Raw genomic sequence first — 12,354 nt, 5'->3', positions numbered from 1 at the left:
ATCATATAATCTATATTTATAAAGTTAGAATTCCACTTAAATTATTTTATGTTCCTTAAAATAATTTCTATTAGATTGAAACATGAAATAGTCAATAAAATGGAAACATTAATGGATATAAAAATATACATGATTGTAAATGTAATATTTTATTGGCATAATTCTTTTTGTAAAGCAACACATAATGTCAGAACCCACAAAGGGATTGTTGTTTGATTTGATTGAGTAGGCAATTTGAATTTATATGTACTGGGAAAAAATAAGGAAATTTAATGGACATATGACAAATCATTAAACTACCATAAAAGAGCTACTATAACTACTATAGTAAAAGACTATCAGTAAATTTTTAAAAATCAATTTCTTTACTAGAAAAATAGACAAAAGATCAAAAGCAAAAATGAGGTTTGAATAACATATGGAAAATTCTCAAGTTATCTTTGCATTAAAAATGATGTGGCCCATATTGAACTCGAGTTGGAAGAGGTGAGTCTGGTCTCAAAATGGAGGGTCATGATCCAGAGGAGCCAGAGCAGTTGAGGAAGCTGTTTATTGGTGGTCTGAGTTTTGAAACTACCGATAATAGTTTAACAGAACATTTTAAAAAATGGGGCACACTCACAGATTGTGTGGTAATGAGAGATCCTCAAACAAAACGCTCCAGAGGCTTTGGTTTTGTGACTTACTCTTGTGTTGAGGAGGTGGATACAGCAGTGTGTGCTCAACCACACAAAGTTGATGGGCGTGTAGTGGAACCAAAGAGAGCTGTTTCTAGAGAGGATTCAGTAAAGCCTGGTGCCCGTCTAACAGGGAAGAAAATTTTTGTTGGTGGTAATAAAGAAGATACAGAAGAATATAATTTGAGAGACTACTTTGAAAAATATGGCAAGATTGAAACCATAGAAGTTATGGAAGACAGGCAGAGTGGGAAAAAGAGAGGATTTGCTTTTGTAACTTTTGATGATCATGACACAGTTGATAAAATTGTTGTTTAGAAATACCACACTATTAATGGGCATAATTGTGAAGTGAAAAAGGCCCTTTCTAAACAAGAGATGCAGTCTGCGGGATCACAAAGAGGCCGTGGAGGTGGATCTGGCAGCTTTATGGGTCACAGAGGAAACTCTGGAGGTGGTGGATGGAATTTTGGCTGTTGTGGAAACTTTGGTGGAAGAGGAGGTTATGGTGGTGGAGGAGGTGACAGCAGAGGTAGTTATGGAGAAGGTGATGGTGGATATAATGGATTTGGAGGTGATGGTGGAAACTATGGTGGTGGTCCTGGTTACAATAGTAGAGGAGGGTATGGTGGTGGTGGACCAGGATATGGAAACCAAGGTGGTGGATACGGTAGTGGTGGAGGAGGATATGATGGTTACAACGTAGGAGGAAATTTTGGTGGTGGTAACTATGGTGGTGGTGGGAACTATAATGATTTTGGAAATTACAGTGGACAGCAACAGTCAAATTATGGACCCATGAAGGGGGGCAGTTTTGGTGGAAGAAGCTCTGGCAGTCCCTATGGTGGTGGTTATGGATCTGGTGGTGGAAGTGGTGGATATGGTAGCAGAAGGTTTTAAAAAACAACAGAAAAGGGCTACAGTTCTTAGCAGGAGAGAGAGCGAGGAGTTGTCAGGAAAGCTGCAGGTTACTTTGAGACAGTCGTCCCAAATGCATTAGAGGAACTGTAAAAATCTGCCACAGAAGGAACGATGATTCATAGTCAGAAAAGTTACTGCAGCTTAAACAGGAAACCCTTCTGGTTCAGGACTGTCATAGCCACAGTTTGCAAAAAGTGCAGCTATTGATTAATGCAATGTAGTGTCAATTAGATGTACACTCCTGAAGTCTTTTATCTGTTGTAGCTTTGTCTTTTTCTTTCTTTTCATTAAATCAGGTATATTGCCCTGTAAATTGTGGTAGTGGTACCAGGAATAAAAAATTAAGGAATTTTTAACTTTTCAAAAAAAAAATGATATGGATTAGCACAGCATGACAAGTAAAACACTGTCCTCCCCAAGAGTATACTGCCAGCCCACCCCATGGGAACTGTGAAGGTGATCGTTCGTGGAGCTAACACATTTTCATATTTTATAAAGTTGAGGTGTAAAGGTGTATTATAATCCAATGTGACTGGAATTCTTTTCAGAGGAGATTTGAGGAACTCCTGGAATAGCTCAGTGGCAGAATACATACTTAGCATATTGGATGTAGACTCAGATACATGAAAAAAAGATACCATAGAACAGCAGAGGTCAGAAGGTGGAGGGATGCACCTACATGCCAAGCAGTGCTAAGGTCGCTCGCCACCATTAGAAGCTGGAAAGCAGCAAGGCTGGATTCTCCCTCACAGATTTCAGAGGAAGCACGGCTGACGCCTGGGTCTTGGTCTCCTGGACTGTGCAGCTGCGATGTAATAATTCTTTGTTGTTTTAGGCCACTTGTAGATACTTTATTATAGCATCTTTAGGAAGCTACTGTTTTTCAACTCTTGAAAAAGTAAGGAATTTAAATAATTTTTATACATTGCTAAGAATGAAGTAGAAATTGGTGCAGTGTTTGTCTAGAACAATTTGGCACAAAGTGCATATCTATATATAATTTAGTACAGGGTCTACCAGGTCTCACTACACAGCTTGGACTCATAGTGATTCTCCTGTTTTCAGCCTCCCAAGCACTGGGATTACTGGGGTGGGACACCACACCCAGTCTCAATCACCATCTCAGCATGCCCTAGAGGTGGGGCCAGTGCAAAGGTTCAAGTATATTGAACCTCCAATTCTACTTCATAGAATTCATCCTGCAAGTAAGTGGAAAAGTAAGAAAAAACATAATGGGCACAAAAGTATTCTTGATAATAATATTTAAAAAGTTGTAAGACCAAGGAGATAGCTCAGTAGAGTAAGTGCTCGTCTGGCAAGCGCAAGGTCCTGAACTCAATTCCGGTATCGCACAAACAAACAAACAAACAAACAAAAAAAAAAAATTAAATATCTAACAGTCAATATAATAGCTTGTAATACCACTCAAAAATCTACTGAAGTGGAAATTTAATTCACTTTGCAGGGGATAAAAATTCAAAGAAAAGCTCATCTATAAAACATTTGAAAAGTATGATATTAATAGCAGTTACTGTAGGTAGAACACAATTTTTTTCATTTGTATCTATTTTCTCAGTTTGGAAAATTACAAACACCATGGAAAATCATAATTAGTGCATCTATAATTAGCTTGATTTAAAAAAACAAGCTAAATTGAATCTAATGGAAAAACATATGATTTAAATCATTGTTTCAGTTCATTAAAGCAGTCAAAAACTGGCACAAAATTCCATTGTTCTTGACACGGTTTGAAGCAGTTCTTCTGTGGCTCAAGAGAATCAAATTGTTTATGGTAATTTCCATTTTAAAAAATCGAAAAAACAAATTCATGACCTTAGATCTGCAACTGTGTGACTTCTGGCTCTTCCCTGAGGTCAAAATGACTGTGTATCAGAGACCCCTGCAAGGGGTTCCAATCTCCTGCCTGGAGTCATGGCACATGCCGGAAAGAAAGAACTAGAGACAAAAATAGAAGTGTGTAGCAAGGATCTGGGTAGACCAGTTGCTCTTGGGGAACAAAAGGCCACGAGGTACCCAGAACCTTGGTATTTATGCCCTGAGGAAGGTGGTAAGGGGATTGCCAGTAGATGTGCTGGACAGGCAGATTTAGATTATGTTTAACAAAAATGCTGCTTTGAAGCCACTTATGGGAAGAAATTTTCCTCTGGAGTCACGCAGGCCTTAGCAGAGATGTATCTCATACCTTAGCCCTGTGGTATCGCAGCTCATCTATTTGAGCACAACCTTGGCTGTTGATAATAAACTATGTTGGCCCACTGGCAGCTACCTGCTTCCATGAAGATACACACACAGCCTTGGATAGACTCACTCATTCAACCAAAAGCCAGTTGAGGGACATCACCTCTATGCAGCCTGCACTGCTTCTAAACAAACCCAATCACACTTGAGTATGAGGGAAGGTTGCACAGTGTCCTCCGAAACTATGAAAGGTAAGTGTTTTTAACTGACTCAGAATATCAAAGCAGTCCCAAGAGCACAAAAAAGACACAGGCTAGGAAGACTTCCAGACTTGCTTCAAAATGCAGAAATTCAGTGGATTAAGTGTGTTTAAAGTGAGGGGAACATTTTGAGGAGGATTAATGACAATGTGTCTTTTATAGCGATAATTTTTATTTAAAAATATACCATATTTTCTTTGAATTATACACCATGCTGTCTTTTCTCAGCTGTAGGAAGCAGAGTTGCATTTTAACATACGTAAGTATGGTAACTTTTCTAAGTGTATGTGAGTTGCTTATGAAGGGAGGAGATAAAATTTGTAGCTAAGGATACAGTGCAAGCTTAGGAACTACTATTACTATCAATTATAAGAGAATACCCAGATTCCATGCATTTTTAAACACATTAATTTGTGACTTCTCCCCCGAAAGCTATCATGAACATCCTCCAAAGTATAATATCCCTGCATTATACTCTTTTTCCAATATTATTCTCACTTCCTTGTCTTCCAATTACAGACCTAGGGGTTTTATAAATTCTTAATTATTTTCCTCTACCTCTCCGAAAATTGCCTTACATTTTCTTGCTAAAAGCACTACATTGTTGTAAGCACAATTTAACACATTGTTATTATTATTATTATTATTATTGTTAAATTTGTGGAGGGATGCATTTTTCCCCTTTCATGAGAAGGATGTCTCCTAGGAAGAGAAGAGAAGGTGGGTGACCTTGTCTGATCTCCTTGTCAAATGGATATTTGAGCCTAAAGCTGTTTGCTAGATGGGAAGAGAATGTGTCTCTAAGATTCCTTTTGCAATGGATCTCTGGCTAAGGACTGCATAATAAATGGAACTTAGGATCCACGAGGCTTGGCTGCTTGTACAAAGTCACACAAGTGACAAAAGCCCTCCTGAGATGCAGTAGAGACATTTCATAATTTACGCATATCCTGTGGTGGAAAGAGCCCAGGAACCTCCCCTTCAGACTGTACCTCTTAGTTATCCTGAGAGGGTGCGTACAACACCACTCTCAGTGCCCTAATATTTCTGCTTCATCTGTACCACTTGAATGCCTTGTATTTTCTGGGTCATGTGACTGACTCTAATTGGACAAATTGATCCCTTATGTTATCTCCTTGCTTCACTTCCCTATTTAAAGGTTCATGTTAGGTTATCCTGTATTAAAAACCTTCCAAGAACTTTACATTTACTTCCAAAATATGTCATAGTGGTATATTTTTGGCCTTGCCTTCAGGGTTTGATTTTATTTCTATTTTGGGAAATCCATTTGGGTGTTGCTGCTTTTTTTCTATCCACAGATGTTATTTGAACACTAAATGGACTGTCTTTTACTCCCAATAGCTTATGCTTGACTATCATTTTTTTCTTGCAAATGTGTACCATCTCCTTAAATCTTTATTCATTTTAATGTTTTGAGTCGTTTGCCCTAATTTTCAAATTTTATTCAATTTTCCCGATATTTGCTTCCATGGGTGAAGGACTTGTCCTGATCTTTCTCTATTCTGCTATGATGACCTCACCAATTTTTCTGGTCATGTCCAGAGTTAATTTCAATCTATCCTTTTCTTGTTAGTCCTTTCTCTTTTCCTGCCACATTGGTATGCTGTAACATGGAATTCTTTACCTAGGCTCCTCTCCTGAAACATCACCACGACAAATTTAACACAATTGGCATTAGTATTCCTAACCACTACTTCATTGCTAAGTTTGTGAACCGGCACTCCTTTATAAACACAGGCCCATTGGATATTAAATAAATTTAGGAAACACTCACAAAGGACTTCTCTGGAAGCCACAGGGAAGAAACACTGCTTTCTAATGGTAAAGGGTGGGTAAGGGAGAAAAAAAGGAAGCATGTGTACAAGGCCAAAGGGAGAAATGAGAGAAATAGAAGACACTGAGGGTGCAAAGAACGGAATGATTCCTTTTTGTTTGGAAAAAAAGGATGAAGTTTTAAAAGTAGAAGAAATATTCGCTTGAATCCATATCTTGAAGCACAAGCTAACTAGAGTTCATGGATAAGGTAGATTAAGGAAAAGGGGGTGGGAAAGCTGGCAGGACTGAGAGACAAGCAGAAGAGGGCCAAGGGACACCTGGATACTTAAGGGCCCTTGGTTAACTTCACAAAGAGCTCTCATTGAAGGTCGCATGCATTGGTCCTTTGGAGTGAGAAAATTAGTATGATGGTTCTCTAAACACGGGAAGAATGATGGTGTGCAGTAGAACTACTTTGAGTATTTGAACAATCACTGAGTCAAAACTTTCGCCTGTGGTAGGTAGTTGTGTTAATGAAAGGGTTTGTAAACATTCCTGGAAACATTCTGGCTTCTGCTCTGCTCAGCCTTTTCCTGCTTCTCTGTCCAGGTAGCTGGTAGTTAATTTTTCTTTATCTAGAACTGACTAATGCATGGAATTTATTCAATAGTATCTTCTTCCAAGGGCCCTCTTTAACATGATAATAGGTCAAAAGTTTAAATTTTTTCTTCTTACTATTCAATATTAAACTAGGACTCATCAAAATCTTCAATAAAGTATCATCTCCTTACCAGTGTTAAGTGCCAAACTTCAGAAAAATATCTCTGCTTTAAAAAGAGCAAAATAAACCAATAGAAATAAAAGTGACAGACAGATTTAGCACCATGAATTTGTGTGTGTGTGTGTGTGTGTGTGTGCGCGCGCGCTACTGGGAATTGAACTTATAACCTCGTACTTGCCAGGCAGGTGCTGTGCCACTGAGCTATACACCAGCCACGATTTCTAAAAACCCTTATCAAGTGGAGACAAAGACACTGTAGATTCCTGGTCTGACCATGGGAAAGTCTTATTCCTTTATCTGAGCCTTTGTGAAATTCTATGTATTAAGCAGTCTGACAGTTTTCCCTCAGTCCTGCCACCATCATCTTAGATTAGTCCTCATCATCCCACACTCTGATTACTGTAGTACTTCATTTTTTTAATATTAATTTTACTGAGAAAGAAATAGCATTGAGATAATTTCAAAACAGGTTAGTAGGATAGTTACAATAATTAATACGTTGCATATTGTTGTCTTCATTGTAGTTATTCATAGTACAAGATGCAGATAGGCTGTCCTGTCCAAACCCTATTAGTACAAATCTTTCTTCTCATTGAACTGAGAAAGTAGTTGTATGTCTATCCTATTTTGTATATACAAATATATATATTTTTTCACTACAAAATGGTCCTTCATGTATATCCCCTTTTTTGTTTACTTTTGTAAGAGATGGATATTCCATTGCCGTATTGTAGATGCATGAATTCTGCAAAGTAATCCAATACAGTCCAGTGGTCCAGAATAGTAGTGGGTTATCCACAGGACTGGCAATTCAGAAGTTGTTGACTTGAGCCTTTTATAGTTCAACTGGTCTTTGGTTTCTAATTTTGATACATCTTACTATTTGTTGGATCATTTCTGCAGTTCTGTTGAAACCTAAGCCAGAAACCTGGCTGTGTTTGAAGCCTTCCTGAGTCTTCTCTGCTGCCTCTGAGCAAGCCCAACTCCTGCCTTCTGCACTGTCGCACACTATCTACAGTACTTCAGCCTTCCTAGTGAGGTCTGTCCTTAACACAGACTCCAGACTTGCTGCTCTCATGCCTTCCCATACCCATAATTCCTCTTACTCTTTCATTTCCAGAACTTTTTACTGTTTAGCATACTAATTTCTTTTTTCAGGGAAAAGTGTGAATGCAGTCCCCCACTACCACAAATTGTGCAGTTGAGTTTCCCACAGTTGGTGAAATTACAGGGATCAGCACATCCAGAGTGCAGTGGATGAGCTTCACCCCAGGAAAACCAGCTTGGTGATCACCCGGCCATGTAAGTATTGCATATATATTAATTATATATATACATATATATATATTAAATGTATTGTCTCATTTTCTGTTTCCTTGAGTAGAGTGTAGACTCCATGAAGACAAGGATTTTGATGCTCTGGCAACTGAACTGTGTACCTGTCCAATGCCTAGGACAATTCCTGGCACATTATACATGCTAATTAATACATCCTGGATGACTGAATAAATTAATTTTCTTCATTATGGAATCCCTTTTGGCACATATTTTGTATGCTAAATTATGAATGTAGCATTTTAATTTTTTACTTCATTTGTCAACATGGGAAATCATTATTCAAAACATTTTTTAAAATTTTAGAGTTATGAGGTTTTTAATGCTCCTTGGTGCAAAGAAATGTTTTAGATGAAAAGAATTTTTTCTAAAATTTATAGTAAATTTTTAAGGCAACCAAAATGTGGCAGAATTTTTCAACCTTGCCTTCTGACTGGGGAGCTGATGTTCTAGCAATTAGAAACTTCATTAGTGGCCATATGGCCAAATGATCCCACTATAGACCCTTGAATTAATTTGCATTTTCATTATAATTCTACCTCTAATTTGTATGTACTATGTTTGATTATTTGTGTACTTTTCAGAGAGTTGTGGAATTTTTATTTGAATGAGGGATATACATATTTTTCTGGTAATATACATAATAAATAGTAGGTACCTTCTAAATTTTAAAAGTTTTAAATCACTAGAGAGTAACAGAAACAAAGCATCACGTGATGTGCTTCATCTGATCTATTTCCTAACATGATCTATGCACCTCTGTGCTTATTCACTAGGTAGACTTGGAAATATTTTAAGACAACTGCTATTATAAGTTAATTAAGTCTCTATTTAGGTTATATTAGTAAGAATAGAGTAGACTCCTTAATTCAGGAAGAGTCTCAGGTAATTTCTCTACAACTCCTCTTCCTTATCTACAAATAAAACCCTCTTAAATAGAAAACCAGGAAGTACCTGCTAATTTGGGTAAATTATAAAAACACCATTTATGTTTGGGGGAAAAATACTAGCCCATTTAATTCTCTTATTCATAGATTTGTGAGTAGACAAGAAGTAGTGAAGTAGAAAAGAGGAGTTTCAGTCCCCTGGAAGGAAAGCAACCAGTAGTGATAGGAAGTGGAATGAAGTATCCACCCCCTAAAATTACTTTAAGGGCAGAGAAATTTTCAGGCTTTCCAGGAGTACATGGGGTTGGATTTGGGAGCTATGAGATGTTCATAAGAGATCCAGTTCTTATGAAACACAGAAAGAAGAAGCAGGGTGGGCTACAGGAAACTGGACTCTGATGTAGGCTTGAAGATGTCTACAATGATGTACCAGGGAGCTCAGCTGAATACTGACAAATATTACTTATCGGGACTGGCAAAATAGCTCAATGAACTAGGTGCCTGCTTAGGCAAGCACAGGAACCAGAGTTCAATCCCTGGCGTTGCATGCTCTGCTGGTCCCACCCTTGAGTGCACTGAGCCAGCACACAGTGGTGAATACCTGTAATCCCAGTGCTGGGAAGGCTGAAAACAGGAGGATCACTGTGAGTCTGAGCTGTGTAGTGAGGACTTGTATACTATACCCAATTAGATGGCCCAGGTCAGCAGAAGTGCCTGGACCTTCTACTCATGGCCCACTCAGTCACTAGGTGTTGGCTTCCTGGGAAAGAGCATGATCTTTAATGAAGCTCCCTCTCGCCTTCTTTTGGATTACTGCCCTAGACTAAGCATGTTTTGATCCCAGAAAGTTTGAAAGTGACCACTGCTAAGTGGAGAGGGACAGATACATACTATAAGCATGAGAAGGGAGTGATAACCATAGATTATAGTCTTGTAGGGATGAGAGTCTGGATAATAGCATCAGGCCACCAGAGGCTGGCCCTTCACACACACAAAAATGGACTTTAGCCCCAGTTGACAACTTGATTACAATCATAAGAGAGACTGTGAACCTAAGGCACTCAGCTAAGTGCTAGGTTGATCCATGATTCACAAAAATTTGAGATAACATTCTTGTTTTAAGCTACTAAATTCTGGTAGTAATTTGTTAGCTATAATAGGTAACTAACATGGGTGTAGCAACACCTTAAGACAGGAAGTCCTTCCTTGAGGAAATATCTGGACAATGCATCTGTCACAGTCCACAGAGGTTATAACTTGTATCCAGTTCTCCATTGTGTGTGTGAGTGACTGCTGCTCCAGGACTCTGGCAGCCATCTTTTCCTGGAGGAGATCTAAAGGAAGGAGATGAGTAGAACCAGGTACAGCCTCCCTGCTGCACTTGATCTCAGGGCCAAACTGATACGTACTTTGTTTTCCCCTAGACTACTCACCGTGGGTTCCTTGCTTGTCTGGCACCATCCCTGCTGCTCTGGTGGCGTTATCCAGGCTCTCGCACTCACAGACTCTAAGATCTGTGGTCTTCACTCCTTTACAGGCCCGCATCCTCCCTTCTTGGTGATTCAGTTCAACCACATTTGCCAGAATGGTTGCTTCTCTGTTATCACTAACTCCTCAGACAGCAAACACTTGATAGATTACAGGACTTCAATGATGTTCTTTGTGAAACCTGTGCTCCTTTAATAGATAAGAACTTTTAACCATGCTGAGCATAGAGTTTCAAGGACAGGAAGTTAGACATTCCCTGTGAAGCTTTCATTGTGGTAGTAAAATGGGCCACTCCTGGTTGTTTATTTCTTGCTTAAGGGGCCTGTCAATTCTGTTAGGGAGGCAGGGCTGCAGAAAATTCTTTGATTCAACGTGAATACTATGTCTGGACAATGTGATTTGTGATATAACCCGGTGGTCACAGTCGTGGGACTATGATGTTACTTCCTCTGTTGTAGATGGTCTCCTGGCCTGAAGAAATGTGATGTCAAATCACAAATATTTGTTAATCCTCTTAGATATCTGCCTGGACCCTTTGGCAGGAAAATTATGCTCCTGACTGGTATGTGTCTCATAGTTCATCGCATATTGGTCAAGCTTACTAGAGAAGCCTGTTTAATGCAAGATGTACATGAATTTACAAGATTGGCTTACAACGGCTGCCCACAGAGTCAGATGTAGAAGAGTGTAAAGGTCCTCCCGAGTGCTGGAGAGCACTGAAGGTCTGGAGCCCAGTAGAGGGTCCCATGCGAGTCTGCATCAGGAGGCTGCAAAGTCTGCAATTGAAGACTGAGTCTGCTCTGGAAGCCAGGAGATGATGTCCAAAGCAACAGCGAAGACTGGAGCTCCACTGAAGAAACAGAAGCAAGAATTTTTCTTCATTTCCCCTTTATATCATTCAGGTATCAAGTCACCCATGGGTAGGCCGTCTATCTTCATTCAATCTTCTCAGCCACACTCGCAACTAAGTGAATCCAATTTAGTTGGGCATTTCTTACTCAAGTCAACACAATCAGTTACTATTCCAAGTCATGTTATAAAATAATGTCCCTTCCATGATAGAAATGGACTCTGAAGAATGGTGCCATGTTGGCTTGACATTGCCATCTATTGTTTATACATTAGAGATTTAGAAGCTATGTTGGCCTTGCTAAGTGGGATTCCATGAATTGGCAAAAGCATCATCTTATATTCTGCCTCTGCGACAGTACAATTCATCTGCTCCTCAAAATCAGCACTGGGAGGCACATGAGCGATGGGTTGACAGGAAGTGGTGGAGCTAGAGTGGGAATGTGGCTGGAGACTGCATCTGTTGGGTAGACAGTGTCTGGTGGATACTGTTAGCAGATAACAAGGCTTCACCCTTCATGACTATTTCTCTATGTACATATCAGAAACATCACACACGTCTAACTCAGTGTCTTTATTCCTAAATTGCCCTTTCCTTTCATAAAACTCTAGAGCTGACTAAAATTTTAACCACTGTCCAAATGTGTGAATACTTACAACCTTACTTATTTTATCCCAAGTTGTTAGCCAAGTGCATCACACCCTGTCTGCTCCTTAGGTGTATTTTCTTCCTTCTTTAGTTTAACTAACTAAAGATTCCCCTTATAGCCACAGGAGTGAGCTGATACAGGTACATGTGCAGCAGTGGCTAATTCTATTGCTGTGTACACTTATTCATTTTCATCTTGTGATGTTTTGTACCTTACAGAACTCAACTCATGATAGGTACTTCCAGCCACATATTTACTTGGTGAGCCCTGGTGAGGTATTTTCTATTTACTACACCAACATAGCCTGATGGGTTATTTTTCAAAAGGTATATAATTGTGTCATTTCAAAAGGTATATAATTGTGTAAGCTTGTAGGTAACAAAATTTTGCTCTAAAGCTGCAGGTTACCTATTTCACGATGTCTTCACTGGGACATGGCATATGGCCTCCTCTCCTACTGATACAGAGATGATATACAGCCACCAAATAATCCAAGAAACATAGAAACATATTATAACTCCCAACTCACTA

The 12,354-nt window shown here is 39.1% G+C and overlaps 2 pseudogenes; one reads left to right on the top strand and one right to left on the bottom strand.

Annotated features, from left to right (window-relative positions):
• Positions 1–485: 485 nt before the first annotated feature.
• LOC101565458 lies at positions 486–1,577 on the top strand (annotated as a pseudogene).
• Positions 1,578–7,769: 6,192 nt separating this feature from the next.
• Positions 7,770–7,924, bottom strand: LOC111816053 (annotated as a pseudogene).
• Between the last annotated feature and the right edge of the window lie 4,430 nt (positions 7,925–12,354).

The sequence above is a fragment of the Octodon degus genome, unplaced genomic scaffold, assembly GCF_000260255.1.
Source record: "Octodon degus isolate 3935 unplaced genomic scaffold, OctDeg1.0 scaffold00025, whole genome shotgun sequence".
NCBI classification, from domain to species: Eukaryota; Metazoa; Chordata; class Mammalia; order Rodentia; family Octodontidae; genus Octodon; species Octodon degus.
Note: the sequence above shows the minus strand (reverse complement) of the source record. Positions and strands in the feature narration are given on the sequence as shown.